The sequence below is a fragment of the Procambarus clarkii genome, chromosome 16, assembly GCF_040958095.1.
Source record: "Procambarus clarkii isolate CNS0578487 chromosome 16, FALCON_Pclarkii_2.0, whole genome shotgun sequence".
In the NCBI taxonomy this organism is placed as follows: domain Eukaryota; kingdom Metazoa; phylum Arthropoda; class Malacostraca; order Decapoda; family Cambaridae; genus Procambarus; species Procambarus clarkii.
In genome coordinates this window covers 46,666,252-46,686,144 of record NC_091165.1, presented here as the reverse complement: position 1 = coordinate 46,686,144, position 19,893 = coordinate 46,666,252, and the positions used below count along the sequence as shown (strand labels likewise).

At 47.3% G+C, this 19,893-nt stretch overlaps 1 protein-coding gene across 1 annotated transcript in view; it reads left to right on the top strand.

Moving 5' to 3' along the window:
- Window positions 1–19,893, top strand: part of LOC138365446 (anoctamin-1-like) — a 75,324-nt gene that overhangs the window by 33,507 nt on the left and 21,924 nt on the right. The gene's annotated exons all lie outside the window — the stretch shown is intronic.

The window sequence follows — 19,893 nt, the reverse complement described above, 5'->3', positions numbered from 1 at the left end:
TAGTGGCTGTGTGAGGAAGGTGTCTGTGACGGCTGTAGGGGTGTTGTCCCCCGTGTGGGAGTTGTACGCCTGTTGAGGAGACATGGGGAATTACCGGCCTCCATTGAAGTGGACCTCGTCGGCTGGTCTGGCTTTTATGGTGCCAGTGGACCACATGTTGGTTGGTGTTGCCCTAGTAGATGCTCTCCATGTGCAGTTGTCGGAATTGGTGGGCATCCAGCTGCTGCAGGGGAACCACACCGTGGTCAAGTTTCGCCATCAGGCTGCCTTTCAGGCATTTCTGGGGTGGTGTGATGGGCGTGTTTACCCTCTCTCTGATGCCGCCAGTTCTGTTATGGTAGTGAAACTCAGCGTCGCGTTGACGTATGTGTCAGTGCGTGGTGCCCCCTTCGAGTTTAACGATGATCTCCTAACTGCTGTGTTTGGACGGTTTGGTACTGTGCTAAGCATTCGTTGGAACAAGGTACTTGCAGGGCACTGTGCTGGGATGCTTGACGGCTCCCGCACCCTGACCATGTCACTGTAGAGTAGTGTTCTGTCCTCTGTGTCCTTGTTGGGTTACACGCTCCGCTGCTTGTATCGGGGGCAACCGTGCACCTGTTATAGGTGTGGTAATTAGGGTCATCTGACTGCAGCGTGCGACGTGGGAACAACTAGCAGGGTACATATTTTTCGTGAGGAGGACTTTCCACCCCTGTTGACTTCGGACGCTTCTGAGGATGGAGTGAGTGCTGTGCCTGAGGCGCCTGATTGCCTGTCTGCTGCTTCGCCTGTTGGGGCGGATATTACGCCAAGTACGTTTAGTCTGTTACCTGCTGTGGCCCCGGAGGTGGTTGTTGCGCCAGAGTGTGCGAGGGTCGGGCCGTCGCCTACACTGAGTGTGGTGGATGTCCCAGTGGAAGTTCACGTCCCACTCCCGCTTGCGGCTGTAGTCCTGGCTTCCGGAGAAGCAGGGTCTTCTGTTTTTGTTTTGGAGGACCTGTTACCCTCGGGGCCGGGGCCCGCTGACCCTGTGAGTTTGGACGGTTGTAGTTCTGATGATGTACTCCCTTTGCAGAAGTGGGCGTGCCGGTGTCCCGGGCCAGTTTCCCAGGATATGGTGGACCGTGTGAGCGACGTGGCCTCTGTGGGTTCTCCGGCCAGTGTGGCTGTGGACCATGAGGATGCGGTGAGGTTGGCCGTGCCTGCGAAGGAGACGGGTGGGGATGGTGTGGTGCCTGTTCCTGCCTGCGTTTCGGGTGTTGCTCCACTGTGCCCCCCTGCGCCTCCGTGTGTCGGTTCTCCAAAATGGGAGATTTTTGCACCTGCTGTAAACCCTGGTGTGGATCGTGATTTAGTTCTTGTGCTGAAAAAGGACACCGGCCGGGGAGTCTCGGTGCCGTATGAACCTGTGCCGCGGGATGTACCGCCACTCATGACTGGAGGTGTCGTTGTCGAGATTCCGGAGTATATGCGTCGCCCACGTCGCTCAGATGCGGGTGTGCCCCCATCACATGATGTCTGTGATGTGTAGCATGCGTACCGTCAGAAATATCCTAAGCGTCTGTTTCCTGAAAAATATTATTGACCTAGTTCACTGGGGTTTATGTTTGTGTTTAGTTTGTATGTATGTGTGTATTTGTTTTTTGTTTTGTTTTTTGTTTATTTTATGCTCCGTTGTCTTGTCTGTGTCCCTCTGTTTTTCGTTCATGTTTCTGTCATTTATGTGTCCTGCTATGTTACTCTGTCCCCGGGTTGGGTTGTTTCTGTAAAAGTTAATTTTATGATCGGGTGCTTCGGTGCCATGCTTAATTTGTATGTCTGTAGTTTATAAAAAAAGACACTAACTGAACAAAGTGGTGTCGACTGGTGACGCAAGCTTGCAATCAATATTGCCACGGCTTCACCGTGAAAACCCCCCGCTCCCTGTTCAGCCTGTTAATGCCGTGAGGGGGGCTTAGTGGGCGGCTGCTGGAGTGTGATGCTCCTTGGGACAGTCCTCTATCCTTTTGTAGCTCTGTACTCCTGCTGCTGTCCTCTCTAGTTGTGCTGAACAACTTTTCCTTTTCCGTCTGTTTCGTTTTTATCCTCCCTTTTCTCCTATCTGCTTGTCGTTTCCTACCGACCTTTTGCTTGTTTTCGTTATTCCTTTGGACTTCTTCTATTTTCCCAGGTGCTTGAGGAGGCATACTCTTGCACACGTACAACTGTAATACCAACGTCGAGAGCGAGGGGAACCTTTTATTGTCTATCCTCCTTTCGTCACTGAACCCGATCTCGACCGACTGACGGTTCTTAAGGTGGCGTTTGAGGGGCGTATAATTACGACGCACCCCTAGGAGGCCCTGGCATGATCGGCGATAGCTTCTTGTTGGGTGTCCTGCCTCTAACTGTGGCTCCATGGTGGGTGTGGGGGCACATTCGTGAATGAATGTTTCTTTTTCGTACTCATGTTGCATTCTGTTGCTTCTTTACCTTCTCAGGCTCGTGGGGTGGGCGACCAAGCCCCTGAGTCGGTCCATGTTGGAAGACCGAGCTCTGTAGCCTCCGCTGCATTGGGCCCTGACCTTGCTCCTCCTTTGGCCTATCTGACTACTCCCCTCGGCTCCCCTCCCTCCTCAGTGGTTGGGTCGGGCCCCAAGCCCTCATTGGTGACTACCTCGTCCCCTGGCACGGATCAGTCTCTAGTTGTGACTACAGTGCCTTTTAACCCCCCCCTCTCTCTCTGGGGGTTCTGAACGCCGTCCTCGACATGGCCGCACTCGCTTGATTCCTCCCTGTTCTGATGCCTATCGAGCCTTGTTTGGTCCCGATTCGTGGGCCAAATACTTTGATCTCCTCCCTCTTGATTCTGCGCCTCCTGACGATTTCTCCCTCCATCGGCATCTTGTTGATTCTGTAAATGCCTCTGTCACCTTCAACCCCACCCGTCTCAGTACACGTGTCGTTGCTGCTCCTTCTCAGGATGCGGCCTCCCGCTTGGCTGCTTTATCCTGCCTTGGCGAGACCCCTGTTCGGGTCTCCAAGAACGCTCGGTTCAATGCCAGTGTTGGCACTATTCTCCTTGTGCCCCATGTTGCAACCGGTGTTCGGAATCTGCAGGACTGCCACGATGATTTTCAGCATATCCTTGAGGCCCAGGGCCATTCTGTTCTCCAGGTACATACGTTTACTCGTCCCCCTCAAGGTCGTCGCCATCAGCCCCTTCGGGTTGTGAAGATTACTTTTGATGGTAGGACCCCCTTCCGCCCTCTGTCATTCTTGCTGCTGCCAGGTGCTCTGTCCAGGAGTACATTCCTTCTCCTAGGCTCTGTAACAAGTGCTGGAGGTTTGGGATATGGTGCCCTCCGCTGCTCTGGGACTCTCTCTCTCTCTCTGTCCTTTGTGTGGGGGCGAAGGTCACTCTAAGTCGGAGTGCACTTCTCTACAAGGCTCGCTGCCTCAACTGCGGTGAGGCCCGTCCTACTTTCTCCCGTGCGTGTATCCATTACAAGCTTGAGGCAGCCGTCCTCAACTTGAAGCACCGGGGGCGTTTATCTTTTCCTGAGGCGAGGCGCAAGGTTCGCCGGCTCCCGCCTTATGCTGATATCTCTTATGCTCGCGTGTTGCGCTCTTCCTCTCCTCGTCCTTCCCACCTTCCTCAGACTCTCAACCGTTTCTGGGCCTTGGACCCTGATATGCCCTTTGCCCCCTCCCTGTTCCTTTGAGTTCTGTGCCGAAGAGTTTCCCCTCCTGGTCCTCTGTCTGAGGATCCCCTTCTTTCTACCCGGTCTGTCATGTCTCCTGTGTCTTCTTCCTCGTCTCCCTCCAATCCTCCTTCCCATCTTTCTCCTACATCTATTGGCTCTCCCCGCCGCCTGTCAGTGCGGGCTGATGTCTATCGCTCTCCTAACGGACGTCGTGTGTGCTCTCGTTCAGCTTCTCCTGTTGAGATGCTGGAATCCGTTGCACAGTACGTTGTTGCTGGGACACCTGTCTCTTTAAGTCAGAAACGTAAGCCTGGCTCCTCTGCTTCCTCCTCCCCGGCGGGTAAGAAAGCTTTGCTTTCTTCCTCTGCCCCTACTACTGGCTCTATCGCTCCTTCCCCTCCCATTTCGGTGGTTGCGCCCCTTGTTCCTGCTATAGAGGTTTCTTTCGCCCCCGCTTCCCTCTCGGTTGCTGCCCTTGCTGAGGTGCACTCCCCTCTTTCTACTCTCCCTCTTCCTGCTGCTGTCCTTGACTGCTCCTCTCGGTTGCCATCTCCTCCTCCGGACCCGGCCGGCCACCTCTGGTCTGTTCTCCCACTTCCTTTCCTCCGTCTTTGCTCAGTTTACCCATGCCCCCTAACCCTGACTTTGCTGACCCTGATCTTCTTTAACGTGCTATGTTGCTCTTTTGCCTTTGTTTCTTCCTTGTTCTCTGTTGTTGTCCTTTCTCTTCTTGTTGATGTCTATTCTTCAATGGGACGTTCGGGGTTATTACGCCAATTTCCTTGAACTCCAACTTCGGATTTCGCGGTTTTCGCTCCTTTGTGTCTGTCTCCAGGAGCCGATGCTTGGTGCTCGTCCTGGTCGCTTTCGTGGCTATTCCTTTCTTTCCCCCTCTCCCCCCCCAGCTGTTGCTTTGGCTCCTAACTCTTCTGCTCTCTTGATTCGCTCTGATGTTCCCTTTGTCCCCTTACTTTTTCCTTCGCCTCTCCATTGTTCTGCTGCTCGTATCTTTGTGGGGAGATGGTACACCGTTTGTTCCATTTATCTCCCCCTGAGTGTCCTGCTTTCTCTTCCTGATCTGAAACACCTACTGGACTCCTTGCCAGAGCCTTTGCTCCTGCTGGGAGATTTCAATTGTCATCATTCCCTTTGGGGTGATGTTCTGACGAACACCCGAGGTCGCCTTCTTGAGCCATCTATCCTCTCTTCTTCCCTGTCTCCTCCGAAACTTCTCTGCCATAAAACTGGAAGCGTATCCGCAAGATAGTGAGTAAGTTCGTTCCCGATATTTCACCGGTCCTTCACCTCCGTGGTACTAATGTGGCAGAACCGTTGCAGGTCGCTACCGAACTGGGTTCCCACTTTTCGTCTGTTAGCTCTGGTCTTCATCTTCCCCAATCTTTCCTTCTTTGTAGACCTGTCCCTGAATCTCGTTCTTTAGATTTCTGCACTCGTCTTCGACTTACATATAACAATCCCTTCTCTCTCTATGAACTTCGTTCTGCCCTGGCCCTCTGCAGTTCTACTGTGGCGGGCTCCGATGGCATTCATTATGAGATGCTTCGCCATCTCCCTCCGTGCACGTCTCAGTATTTACTTAGTCTGTATAATCGGATCTGGGCGTCGTCATCAGTCCTTGAGAACTGGCTCGATGCCGTCGTCCTCCCTGTTCGCAAGCCAAGGTATCTTGGAACATCCCCTAAGGACTTTCGCCCTATTGCCCTCACAAGTTGTGTCTGCAAACTCTTTGAACGTATGGTTAACGTTCGTCTGATGTGGTTCCTGGATCACCATCACCTCCTCTCCCCTTCTCAATTTGGTTTCCGGAAGTGCTGCAGCACAACAGATGTCCTGGTGAACTTGGAGGTTTGGAGGTCTATTTTCGTACTGCTTTTGCTGCGAAGACCTCCGTTGTTGCCGTCCTTTTTGACCTGGAAAAGGCCTAGGACGCCACTTGGCGATATCATATTCTATCCCAGCTTCATTCTTTTGGCCTTCGTGGTCATCTTCCTCTCTTTCTCCACAGCTTCCTCTCTCGTCGTTCCTTTCGGGTGAGGCTTGGTTCCGCTCTCTCTGCCTATTTTCAGCAATACGAAGGTGTGCCCCAGGGTAGTGTTCTGAGCACTACTCTTTTTCTGGTTGCCCTCAATGGTCTTCTTTCCTCTATTCTTTCAGGCGTCTTCTCCGCTCTCTATGTCAAGGATCTTACCCTTTGCTGTCAGGGTGATGATTCCCCTCTCCTTCAACGCCGGCTTCAACTTGCGATTGTGTCGTCTTGGGCCACCGATCATGGCTTCAAGTCTTACCTCCGTGTTGAGTGCTCTAAGGCCCTTACCCTCCTTCAGGTTTTGTCCCATACTTCTTGGGGAGCGGATAGGCGCACTCTCCTTGCTTTACATTCCTCTCGCGTCCTGTCTAAGCTCGATTATGGTTGCCCTGCTTACTCGTCTGCTACTCCTACTCTTCACCGTCTTGATGCTTTGCACCATACTGGGTTGCGCCTCAGTTCTGGTGCCTTTCGTTCGACTCCCGTCTCAGCTTGTATGTTGACACTGGCTTCATATCTCTCCAGGACCGCCGTGATCGCTACTGTTCTTGCTATCATGCGCGGTCCTTGCAACATCCTTCCCTCTCGCCTCTGTCGTACTTTAACTTTTACCCTTCCTATGGTTCCTGTTCCTCTTCACCACCTCCCTCTTTCTGTCCGGTTATCTCTCTTACTGGATTCTCTTTCCGTTCGTATTTCTAATATTTCTCCTCGTGTTGCTCCTTCTTTTCAAGGAGAGTCTTCCTTGTGCAGTTTTGTACGTCCTTGACTTACATCCCTAAAACTTTTACCCCTCCTACGGTTCTAAAACGCCTTTTCCTTGAGCACTTTTCTTCTCACTCCCACTCCGTTTCCGTCTTCACTGATGGGTCTAATTCTGCAGACGGTGTTAGCTACTCTGTTATTTTTCCTGATCACACTTATATATGTGTCGCTTACCTCCGGAGACTAGCATCTTCACAGCGGAGCTTTATGCTATTCTCTATGCTCTTCGTCTCCTGCTTTCTCGTTGTCAGTCTTCCTTTGTAGTTGTTGTTGACTCTCGTAGTGCCCTCATGGCCTTCGGGTCCTTTAATCCGGTTCATCCAGTGGTTGTCGAGATCCAGCATTGGCTGTTTCTTGTTCACAGTAATTTTTTTTTTGTCCCCTAACTCCCCTTGCCACTTCGGGGGGGGGGGGGGATAGGGTTTTTATGTAGCTTCAGGGCACCTATCCCCCCAGCCACAGGGCATGGCGAGACGGCACCCCTAAGCATACCTAATACCCTAACAAACACAAACTAAAATAAACATATATGGCAGATCTCATCACACCCACAAGAGTTAAGATGATACTAATAATACATAATAATAACCTGAAAATAAACAAACATTAATGGAAAATTCTTTTGTAGTTGGTTTTTTCTATATGGGACACAGCACACATAGGTAGGGGTGCACAGTATAACATTTAAAAAAGAACAAACGCTGAAGGCCAAAGCAGCAAGCTGCCCAATCGGCAGGGTTGATGATTTGACGTCGGCATACATGGAAAACTAGATACAGTGGATGCTCCTAACAAGGCCCCGGAGCGGGAGGGTTATCATGTATGCGCATGGGGTCCCTCCGGTCGCCGCCACCGCCGGTCACTTACTTACTTAAATCGGTTGAGTTTTGTTGGGTTCCCAGCTATATTGGTGTCTCTTTAAATGAGCGTGCGGATGGTACCGCCAGGGAAGCTGTCTGCTCTTGCCCCATCTCTTGTAAAGGTATTCCTTATTCCGACTTTTACCCGGTTATCCATTCCTCCATCCTTACCCGTCGGCAGGCTTGTTGGTCGTCTGTTACTGGTAACAAACTACGTTCTCTTAAAAGTTGTGTCCTCGTGGCCGTCCTCCTACCACCGTAACCTGAGATAGGAAACGGCTCTGGCGAGGTTGCATATTGGCCATACTCACTTAACTCATGGTCACTTGATGGAACGCCGCCCTGCTCCTTATTGTCCTAATTGCATTGTCTCTCTTATGGCCGTGCATATCCTTGTTGAATGTCCTGACTTCCGTGACGAGCATGTGTCTTGTTTTCCGACCGTCCCCTGCGGTCGCTTGTTTCTCGATATTATTCTTGGTGATGTGGATACTTTTGACATTGTTCGCCTTATGTGTTTCTGTTTTTTTTATTGGCATCCTTGGTGTTATTTAGCGCCCTTTGATTATCCCGCACATTTGATGGTACTACATAGCCTTCCCGGTTTGGTGCCTTCTTTTGATAATTACTTACTTACTTTCACATGGTACAGCACAGTACATCACAGTACATCCTTGCCACTCACGGCAAAACTTGTAAATGACTTCCCAAGTAAATTATCTTCCCCAATAATTCACAACTTTACCACAACACAACTGTAAAATAAGCGCTGGCCAATATAATTAAAGGATTATTAATAACCTAAGGAAACCTCCCTGTTACCACTTTCACTGCTGAAAAGGGAATCAATACAGTAGAATTAAATATACGGCACATATAGAGAAAATGGAAACAAATAAAGATCACTTTGCTCCACCACTGAATGTGTTTGCTCTCTATGTGTCCTCACACACGTCAACCTCCCAGTTGGGCTCCACCTCAACTAGACGGCAAACCGGGTAACTCACACGTCTCGAATTCCCATTCACCTCACCAGGTGGTCGACAGGGACAGAGGACAGATGGAACACTGGGTGCGAAACCAGCTTCAGAGTATTATTACCCAAAAACGGGAACAGCGTACTTACATCAATCTCGCGGGCCCACCATACACGCACACATACATACACGTCAACCTCATTCCCACTGCTGCTGCTGCTGGATGATGAAGTCGGCGTCTTCACTACTTCGTACACGTGGTCGGTTGGAGCACAGGGTCAGCTGGACCACGGAGATTAGCTCCACACACAGAGACAACGTTGCCCAAAAACGCTTGACTGAATGGATCCCGGAGTGCGCGCACAACACATCACCCACAGATGGAATACGATACCACGCCCTCCTTACTGAAACGGTACAACAGGTACAACGGTACGCGGTGCTACACGGCACATGAGAATGACAGAGTCCTTCACTGTTCACTGCTAATTCCTCGGAATTATGAATTTAAGGTTTCCCTCATAACACTGAAACCTTCTCTAGCTCGTCTCACTGCGCTACCTTGAAGCTAAGGTACGATAAACGGCGGATGTCACTAACACAGGACGATAACAGCCTCCAGTCCAGTTGCTCTGAGATGACGTCTCACGAACACGTGGCTTAGATGACAAAGTTCACACTGTTAATATCGTTGAATACACCTTCCCGCGACACCGGATTCTTACGCACGGCACATGAGAATGATAGCACGACGATGAGCGTGACTTTAGTGACGTTGCAGGTGGTATTTCCCAGTGCTTGGCCTTAGCACGAGAAAGTACGTCCTTCTCTAGCAACATTCCTGGTAACAATAATTATTTTGGCGCCAAGACGGCTCAGGGTGCCATGCAGTACCCCTCAGCATCTTGACCAATCACGGTTCAGCATTCCTGAGGCCCAAGCGCCTTGGCCAATGGCGTATCTGCCTCACGACGCTACCCCCTCTCTCACAAGGTGGCCGCCTGATGGGGGGGGGGGGGAGCCTACAAACGTTAACCCCGAAACCTCCCTCTCTACACTTGACTTGTACAAAAATTTCCCTGAAATCAACTCCCTCCTGTAATTTCCTTCACAGACCTGATACAGCGATCAGAATGACATCAATGGCTAGCAAATGTCACGGGCTGTCTAACACCCAACACGATTGTGTAGAAGTTATATTCAGAAAGTTGAATCATGGTGCACATCACTGGTGCACTATGTAATTTCGTACCTCATCCAGTGCACGCGAGAGCAGGAAAAATATGTCTCCTGACAAGGTCCTCATCAGGAGACACATCTAGACTTTCAGTTTAAAGTTGGCGGATATAATACTAGAATAATCAAGACGAAAAATCTCACAATTTTTATATTGTCTTTCTGCGACTTTTCTCACTCTGACATATTCATTCCTGGTGCTCTGGTATCTTTCTCTGCTCACTAGTGACCTATTATATCAATAGTTTCTCCATGATCTTATACTTAGTTACTTTGCTAGCTTACATCTCTGATTAAACCATGGGCTTCTCATCTGCATTTCATTTCTTTCCCTTTGGACTGGGACGAACTTGTCTGCTGCCAACTTACACATCTGTGTGAAGTAGTCCATCATGTCTTGGGCCATATTTCCTCTGAGCGCTGTTTTCCAGGTTATATCTGTTAGATATAACACACGTGTGTGTGCGTGTGTGTGTGCTCACCTAATTCACCTAATTGTGCTAACCTAATTGTGCTTGCGGGGGTAGAGCTTTGGCTCTTTGGTCCCGCCTCTCAACCGTCAATCAACTGTTGTACAGATTCCTGAGCCTACTGGGCTCTATCATATCTACATTTGAAACTGTGTATGGAGTCAGCCTCCACCACATTACTTCCTAATGCATTCCATTTGTCAACCACTCTGACACTAAAAAAGTTCTTTCTAATATCTCTGTGGCTCATTTGGGCACTCAGTTGACACCTGTGTCCCTTTGTGCGTGTGGCCCTTGTGTGAAATAGCCTGTCTTTATCTGCCCTATCAATTCCCTTCAGAATCTTGAATGTGGTGATCATGTCCCCCCTAATTCTTCTGTCTTCCAGCGAAGTGAGGTTTAATTCCCGTAGTCTCTCCTCGTAGCTCATACCTCTCAGCTCGGGTACTAGTCTGGTGGCAAACCTTTGAACATTTTCCAGTTTAGTCTTATGCTTGACTAGATACGGACTCCATGCTGGGGCTGCATACTCCAGGATTGGCCTGACAATGTGTGTGTGTGTGTGTGTGTGTGTGTGTGTGTGTGTGTGTGTGTGTGTGTGTGTGTGTGAGTGTGAGTGTGAGTGTGAGTGTGTGTGTGTGTGTGTGTGTGTGTGTGTGTGTGTGTGTGTGAGTGTGTGTGTGTGTGTGTGTGTGTGTGTACTCACCTAGTTGTGCTCACCTAGTTGTGCTTGCGGGGGTTGAGCTCTGGCTCTTTGCTCCCGCCTCTCAACCGTCAATCAACAGGTGTATAGATTCCTGAGCCTATTAGGCTCTATCATATCTACACTTGAAACTGTGTATGGAGTCAACCTCCACCACATTACTTCCTAATGCATTCCATTTGTCAACCACTCTGACACTAAAAAAGTTTTTTCTAATATCTCTGTGGCTCATTTTGGCACTCAGTTTCCACCGGTGTCCCTTAGTGTGTGTGCCCCTTGTGTTAAATAGCTTGTCTTTATCAACCCTGTCGATTCCCTTGAGAATCTTGAATGTGGTGATCATGTCTCCCCTAACTCTTCTGTCTTCCAAGGACGTGAGGTTTAATTCCCGTAGTCTTTCCTCGTAGCTCATACCTCTCAGCTCGGGTACTTATCTGGTGGCAAACCTTTGAACCTTTTCCAGTTCAGTCTTATGCTTGACTAGATATGGACTCCATGCTGGAGCCGCATACTCCAGGATTGGTCTGACATATGTGGTATATAATGTTCAGAGATTCCTTACAGAAGTTTCTAAAGGCCGTTCTTATGTTAGCCAATCTGGCATATGATGCTGATGTTATCCTCTTGATATGAGCTTCAGGGGACAGGTCTGGCGTGATATCAACCCCCCAGGTCTTTCTCTCTCTCTGACTCTTGAAGTATTTTATCTCCCAAATGATACCTTGTATCTGGTCTCCTGCTTCCTACCCCTATCTTCATTACATTACATTTGCTTGGGTTAAACTCTAACAACCATTTGTTCGACCATTCCTGCAGCTTGTCCAGTTCGACCATTCCTGCAGCTTGTCCAGGTCTTCTTGAAGCCTCAAGCTGTCCTCCTCTGTCTTAGTCCTTCTCTTAATTTTGGCGTCATCAGCAAACATTGAGAGGAATGAGTCTATGCCCTCTGGGAGATCATTTACGTATATCAGAAACAGGATAGGTCCGAGTACAGAGCCCTGTGGGACTCCACTGGTGACTTCACGCCATTCTGAGGTCTCACCCCTCACTGTAACTCTCTGCTTCCTATTGCGTAGGTACTACCTTATCCACTGGAGCGCCCTACCAGGTACGCCTGCCTGTTTCTCCAGCTCATGCATCAACCTTTTATGGGGTACTGTGTCAAAGGCTTTCCGACAGTCAAAAAAATACAGTCCGCCCATCCTTCTCTTTCTTGCTTAATCTTTGTCACCTGATCGAAGAATTCTATCAAGCCTGTAAGGGAAGATTTACCCTCCCTGAACCCATGCTGATGGGTTGTCACGAAGTCTCTTTTCTCCAGATGTGTTACTAGGTTTTTTCTCACAATCTTCTCCATCACCTTGCAATGTATACAAGTTAAGGACACTGGCCTGTTCAGTGCCTCTTGTCTGTCACCCTTTTTGTATACTGGTACTACATTAGCAGTCTTCCATATTTCTGGTAGGTCTCCCGTTTCCAGTGACCTCCTATACACTATGGAGAGTCACAAGCAAAGTGCTCCTGCACACTCTTTCAATACCCATGGTGAGATTCCGTCTGGCCCATGTGTGTGTGTGTGTGTGTGTGTGTGTGTGTGTGTGTGTGTGTGTGTGTGTGTGTGTGTGTGTGTGTGTGTGTGTGTGTGTGTGTGTGTGTATGTTTGTATGTGTTTGTGTCTGCCTGTATATGCATGTGTGTGTGTACTCACCTAGTTGTACTCACCTAGTTGTGCTTGTGGGGGTTGAATTTTGCATCATCAGCGAACATTGAGAGGAATGAGTCTATACTCTATGGAAGATCATTTACATATATCAGAAACAGGATTGGTGCAATTATAAAGCCTTGTGGTACTCTGCTGGTGACATCTCGCCAGTCAAAGGTCTTCCTACTTAAAGTTACTCGCTGTTTTCTCTTGCTTAAAAACTCCCTTATCGACTGGAGCACCTTACTTTTTATTTCTGCCTGTTTCTCAAACTATTGTAAAAGCATTTTACAGGGTGCTGTTCAAAGACTTTCTGACAGTCTAAGAAAATGCAGTCTGCCCACTCTTCTCTTCACTTGCCTAATTTTTGTCACCTGGGAATTGAGTTATATTAAACCTGTGAGGCACGACTTACCATTCCTCAACCCGTGCTGGTGGTGTGTTACAAAGATCCTTCTCCCCAGATGTTCTACAAGCTTTTTCCACACGATTTTCTCTGATCTTGCATGGTATATAAGTTAGGGAAACTGGCCTGTAGTTCAGTTCCTCTTGCCTGTCAATCTTTTTTGAATATTGAGAGTACATTAGCTGTCTTCCACCTTTTTGGTAGGTCTCTGGTTTCTAGTGACATGTTAGACACCATACAGAATGGCTTCTACACTCTCTTTTTAGTATCTAAAGGTGAGATTCAGTCAAGCCCAACAGTCTAGGTCACATTCAGCTTCATCAGATTCCTCTTGACCTCATCACTGGTAAGCTTATATTCTTCTAAGGATTCTTGGTTTTTCACCTCCTCTCTCAGTACAGGGACTTCTCGTGGCTCTATTGTGAAGACCTCCGGGATTTTTTGTTTAGTTCTTCACACACCTCCTTGTCATTCTCTGTGTATGTGCTCTTCTTTTTTCTCAGTTTCATCACTAGTTCCTTAACTGCTGTTTTCTTCCTGATGTGGCTGTGGAGCAGTTTTGGTTGGGTCTAGGCTTTACTTTGCAATGTAATTTTAACTGTCTCTCTGCTTCTCTCCTCACTCTGAGGTACTCATTCCTGGCCCTCTGCCATCTCTCCCTGTTCTCTGGTGTTATTATTTCTGTAGTTTCTCCATTTCCTGTACTTAATTGCTTTGCTTCCTTACGTGCCTAATTGAATCATGGATTCATCTATGGTTTCATTTTGAAACATCCATCTGAATTTATTCCTCTTTTCATTTATGTCCTTTTGGGCCAGGATAACCCTGTCTGCAGCTTCCAGGCACTTCTGGGTGACGTACTCCATCATATCCTGTACAGTCTTTTATCTGAGATCTCTTTCCCATGGTATTCCCATTAGGAAGTTCCTCATCTCATCATAGTTTCCTTTTCAGTAAGCCAGCCGTTTCCTCTCTGATCCCTTCCTTGGATTGGTTATCACTAACTCCACCAGATACTCAAATGTCAGTAAGGTGTGGTCACTCCCATTTGTTTGTCTCTGAGACAATATTGATGTCATCTGTGGAGCGCACCCGATCCCAATTCTTTTAGGAAGGAAGGTGTTACGATTTCAACGCCATATGTGGAGTGCACCCGACCCTATTTCTGTTTCCTGGTAGAAGGCTGTGATTTTTATTTGATTCCTGTAAAGTGTCTGTCTTACTAACCACATTTTTACTCCCTAGGAGAGATATGGGTGGTATCTTGGTCAGCGGGAATGAGTTCACCCCAGGGCAGAAATGAACTCAAGACGTGTTCCAGTGGGAACAAGTGACCGAGTCAGTATAGACAGTGATTTGTCTGTAATACTTAGAGAAGTATTGGTGATTGGACCGACGTACCCCCGTGATGGCCAAGTTGAGTTACAAGATGGAAGTACTGTCCGTCTGTTAAGGCTTGTGTGGAAGTCTGCCAGTGTGTTGCTGGAGACCTCTGCCAGTGTGTTGCTGGAGACCTCTGCCAGTGTGTTGCTGGAGACCTCTGCCAGTGTGTTGCTGGAGACCCCTGCCAGTGTGTTGCTGGAGACCTCTGCCAGTGTGTTGCTGGAGGCCTCTGCCAGTGTGTTGCTGGAGACCTCTGCCAGTCTGTTGCTGGAGACCTCTGCCAGTTTGTTGCTGGAGACCTCTGTCAGTTTGTTGCTGGAGACCTCTGCCAGTGTGTTGCTGGAGACCTCTGCCAGTTTGTTGCTGGAGACCTCTGTCAGTTTGTTGCTGGAGACCTCTGCCAGTTTGTTGCTGGAGAAATATGCCAGTGTGTTGATAGAAACTAGAATTGATGTTTTGGGCACCGTAACAATACTGTGTATGACTGGTCCATGTTTTTCTGAGAAAGGTGAACTCGCCGGCGTGAGGACCATAGAAGACAGACTCAGGGAGAGAACCTTGAATGATGTACAATAGAAGCTAGAAGTGAACTCACCGGGAAAGAAGATTGAATTAATTTAATAGTGTCCTGTGTGAAAGTGACACCTGCAGTGTTATATCATGTACATATGCGTATATATACTCCAGATGTCGCGAAGGAAAGCTAACTCTCAATATATTGATATTTAACTGATTGACTCGAATTACTCGAAGGACCACCCTATTTTTACTGAAAAGGGAAACAGATAACTAAGCAATAGAAAAGGACTGAAATACCAATGCCTGTGGAAAATGTAACCATTAAGAATTATTCCTTGAATATTAATGGACTGTAGATTAAATTACTATTCAAGAGGTAAACTTTCCCAAACTTCACAAATGGGGGGTTAATACCAGAAGTAAAGTTACTCCTAGTACGCTTCATCAAGGCTGGTTCTTCCTCGAATAAAATTAGTAACTCTTACTAAGATATATAAATGATATAAACATTTGATAATTTGGTTAGTAACAAGAATATATTGAATAATGGCTAGATAAGAAAATTGTTCCTATCTAAAGTTCATGAGGCTGTGAAATTATACTTGACTTCCTAGATCATGTAAAAGAAATATAATCTCAAATTTTTAGTAGGTTTCAACTGTTCATAAGTAAGTAATAACTAAATTGAAATAATCTCAGCTGCTTAGCTGTGACAGTGAACAGAAGCATGGTGTTGAGATGGCGTCATCTGGAACTTGCTGGAACACGTGACCCGCCAGCGTTGCGTGGGAAATTGTTGCACTCACGGCTGCTCCAACACATGCTGGACACCCAATGGGGTGCAAAAATTGTCTACACAAGTTATATCAATTATATCATTACGATTCAATGGAAGAGACAAATTAAATTCCTTGTGGACGTACTTGTCGTTAGGAGAGGTATCACGACGTAACGATGGACTAAGTGAAAAGTTATTATACAGTGAGCTCCGATAAAAAACTAGACCACTTAACATGCTGGTTGTCCACCGATGCAATCCTTTGATCGCTAATGTAGTAATTGCATACTCCAGGGATGATCGTGTAGTTGATGAAAGATTCGCCTCTCCCTGGACTTATCGCCGCCACGTTGTCTCAGGCCTTGTCCACCCCATGGAGGTCTCGCGTCGGACTCTCTCCCTCAACCTCTCTCTCGCGCATGCGCAACATATTTTAGTAGAAACGGGAAATTCTTTTCCTTGAAATTACTCTATTTAATACGTTAATGAGAATCCGGTCGCAATTATAGGGAGTTAAATATTGTTTATATTCTCACTGAATAATCTATATAAATAAAAATGGAAATGTTCGTTTGTTCAAAACCGCTAATCTCCGAAAGTTCTTCACCGATTGCTTTGAAATTTTCACACAATGTTCCATTCGCTTCCGAGCGGGTTTTTATATACATACTATTTTGATATCACGAATGTGACGGGGAAAAACATGTTTGTTTTAAACTGTTTTTTCACGAGTTTTCATGTGAGGGAAATCTTCGAAACCTCTTTACTGATTGCTTTGAAATTTTGACACAACGTTGCATTGGAATAGGCGAGCGTTTTTATATACTTACTATATACATGCCTCACCTGTGACAGGAAAAAATATGTTTTTTTTTAAAAACAGCACCATCTGTTGGACGTAGGAGCAACAAATGCTTTAATTTTCGAAAGTTCTTCACCAATTGCTTTGAAATTTTGACACAACGTTCGATGCGAATACGTGCGTGTTTTTATATACCTACTATTTAGATGCCACACCTGTGACAGGTAAAAACCTGCCTTTTTTAAAAACAGCGCCATCTGTTGCACGTAAGACCAACACAAGCTATTCAAATTATGTTACGATTCTATTTCAATGTTTCCGATTGCATTGATAAATTGAATTTTCATAGATTTTGATTTATTTTCATTTTGATTTAATTATTTTGTGTGACATTGCGATGGAATAGAGCTGTGTTGATTACCATACCGTTCATTTCGTGGGTAAAGTTTATTTGTTTCTTTTTTCATTGTTTTTCTTTTCGTTTTTAACTGTTCTTATTATTTTTCAGTGCAATTGGTGACGAAATTGAACTGTGTCGATTGATCTGTGTTTGAATTATTGAAATATTTCGTTAGTATTTTTGGTTTTGGTTTTGAAAACATGAAAATGGACTACACGTTTATTTCACAGCTGCAAATGAGCAACAAACAGCTATGAATCCACAGTCTACATCGTTAACTGCTTTCTTCACATCATGTCAAAATGACGTGTTTGCAAAAACAATGCTGTATTCGGAAGTACCTACGTATTACACATGGAATGCCAGTAGAAAATCATTTGAGGGAGTGTGGTGGCAACCGACAGCCGGGTCGGACGTTCCCCTGGTCTCCCTGCTGGTGTTTACATTGGGTGATTGTTGGTTGCCCTGACGGGTGGTTGTTTGCCACTGCAGGGTGACTGTTTTTCAGTCAAGTATGGAGACTTACGTGCCGCCACTAAGGAGGAAGGACTCGGCTGGGCTGACTTTTACATGTCGGGTGGATATTGGTGTCGTCAGCAACACTCTGTAGTTATGGGTGTGAAAGTGGGAGATCTCGTCGGTCTACAGGTTGTTCGTGACGACAGAGTAGTTGTGAAGTTCGCCGAGAGTGGCTTGTTCCTGAGGTTTCTCGACCAGTATGAGGAAAAGTTGGTGGGGCTGAGCAACTGTCTGGGCTCTGTGACTGTGACGAATTTGAGTGTGGAGTACACATACGTGTCTATTAAGAATGCGCCGTTTGAAATGTCTGAGGATCTTCTCCTTCGGGCTCTTGCCAAATATGGGCGTGTGGATTCTATTCGTGCCTGTAGATACACAACCGGGAACGTCAAGGGACTCGGTAATGGTTACTGAACAGCTAAGATGGTTCTTCATGGGAATGTGCCTTTTTCTCTCGCGCTTGCTGGCTTTACGGTCTGCTTCTCCTACCGTGGGTAGACTCGACGTGTTTTAAATGTGGCCACGTTGGACATTTGGCTGCTGCCTGCGACACTCGGATGTATGATCGGGTAAATGTGTTTCATGAAGCGGATTTTCCTCCCTTGCCTGAGCGTGAGGATGTCTCGGTTGTGGATGATACCCCTTGTAAGAGGACGGCCGCGGTGATGGGTGCCGCTCAAGTTAGTGCGGTTGGTAGTGTGGGTGTCGGGGAGGGGGGGGAGGGTGCGGACCCCTCCCCGCCGTCGGCTTCGTCGCCTCCGCCGGCCTCGTTTCCAGCTCATGTGTCGCCTGAAGGGTGTGGGCCTGTACCCCCTGAGGATAAGGTCGATGTTTTTCTGGATCGTGTGTTGCCCGGTGACTTGCGGCCGGCCGTGGACTCTACTGGGATGCTTCCTGCTGGGGGCGACAGTTTAGATGATCAGAGGCCTCTGTCCAAGCGTTCCCGGAGGGCTAGGAGTGTGTCGCCCCCTCGTGGGTGGGCTGCGGAGTGTTAAGCTGGGGAGGATGATGTGATGAATCGTAACATAATTTGAATAGCTTGTGTTGGTCTTATGTGCAACAGATGGCACTGTTTTTAAAAAAGGCATGTTTTTACCTGTCAATGGTGTGGCATCTAAATAGTAGGTATATAAAAACACGCATGTATTTGCATGGAACGTTATGTCAAAATTTCAAAGCAATCAGTGAAGAACTTTCGAAAATTAAAGCATATGTTGCTCCTACGTCCAACAGATGGTGCTGTTTTTCAAAAAAGCATGTTTTTTCCTGTCACAGGTGAGGCATGTATATAGTAGGTGTATAAAAACGCTCGCCTATTCCAATGCAACGTTGTGTCAAAATTTCAAAGCAATCAGTAAAGAGGTTTTGAAGATTTCCCCTCACATGAAAAACTCATGAAAAACAGTTAAAAAAAAAAAAACATGTTTTTTCCCGTCACAAACGTGATATCGAATTAATATGTATATAAAAACCCGCTCGGAAGCGAATGGAACATTGTGTGAAAATTTCAAAGCAATTGGTGAAGAACTTTCGGAGATTAGCGATTTTGAACAAACGAACATTTCCATTTTTATTTATATAGACTAGCAGTACCCGGCCACGGGTTGCTGTGGCTCAGCAGCGCATGTGGGTTTCTGAGTCACAGCAACCTTCCCTGTTCCCCAGTCAAGCTCACCATTCTGTCCTTAACCGTCTCCTCGGCCTCCCATCCATTCCCCAGTCCTGCTCACCATTCTGTCCTCAACCGTCTCCTCGGCCTCCCATCCATTCCCCACTCCACCGTTCCCTCGTCCTCCCCAGACAGACAGACGGACAGACAGACAGACAGACAGACAGACAGACAGACAGACAGACAGACAGACAGACAGACAGACAGAGTGAGAGAGAGCGAGACACAGAGAGAGGGGGAAGAGGGAGAAGGGGATGTGTGGGTGCGGGTGGGGGTGTGGGGATGTGGGAGTTACACTGTAGTGTACTGGTTTGAGCGTAGGCGGAAGGGGAGGAGAGTTTTGGGAGAGTGATTAGGGGTGGGATTGTGGGGAAGGGGAGGTAAGAGGAGTAGGTGTTGGTCACTGTAGCTGGCCCCTCTCACATAGGTGTTACCATAGATTCCTTACCTCTATAAGCCACGTGAGATTCTTAAAAATATATATGATATAGGGATTTTTTTAAATCACTCCATACATCAGATAATGACCAAGAGAGAGAGAGAGAGGTACCCACCAGCCACCCTTCCTACTCACCACAACCATGGTGAGTATAGTCATTCCTTATGACGAGGATGCTCCAATGTCCCGCCCTGATTCCGCCGTCGCTTGCCACGTATTATAGTTGTTGCAATCACCTTTATCAGTTACTGTGGAACACTTTTTCTCTCGCTTGTTTTCACACTTTCTCAAAAAGTGATCTCACACTTTGCAAGTTCACTCCCTATGGTGCTCTAATAACACTTCACAATCACTATTCTCTCTTAGGCTATTCCAGACACTTTGATACACATCCGATCCTGCCCCCCTGCTCGCTGAGAGCACGTATGTGTGTGTGTGTGTGTGTGTGTGTGCTTGCATGTGCGTTTGTGCTTGCATGTGAGTGTGTGTGCTTGCATGTGCGTGTGAGTGTGTGTGCTTGCATGTGTATGTGCTTGCATTGTGTGTGTTT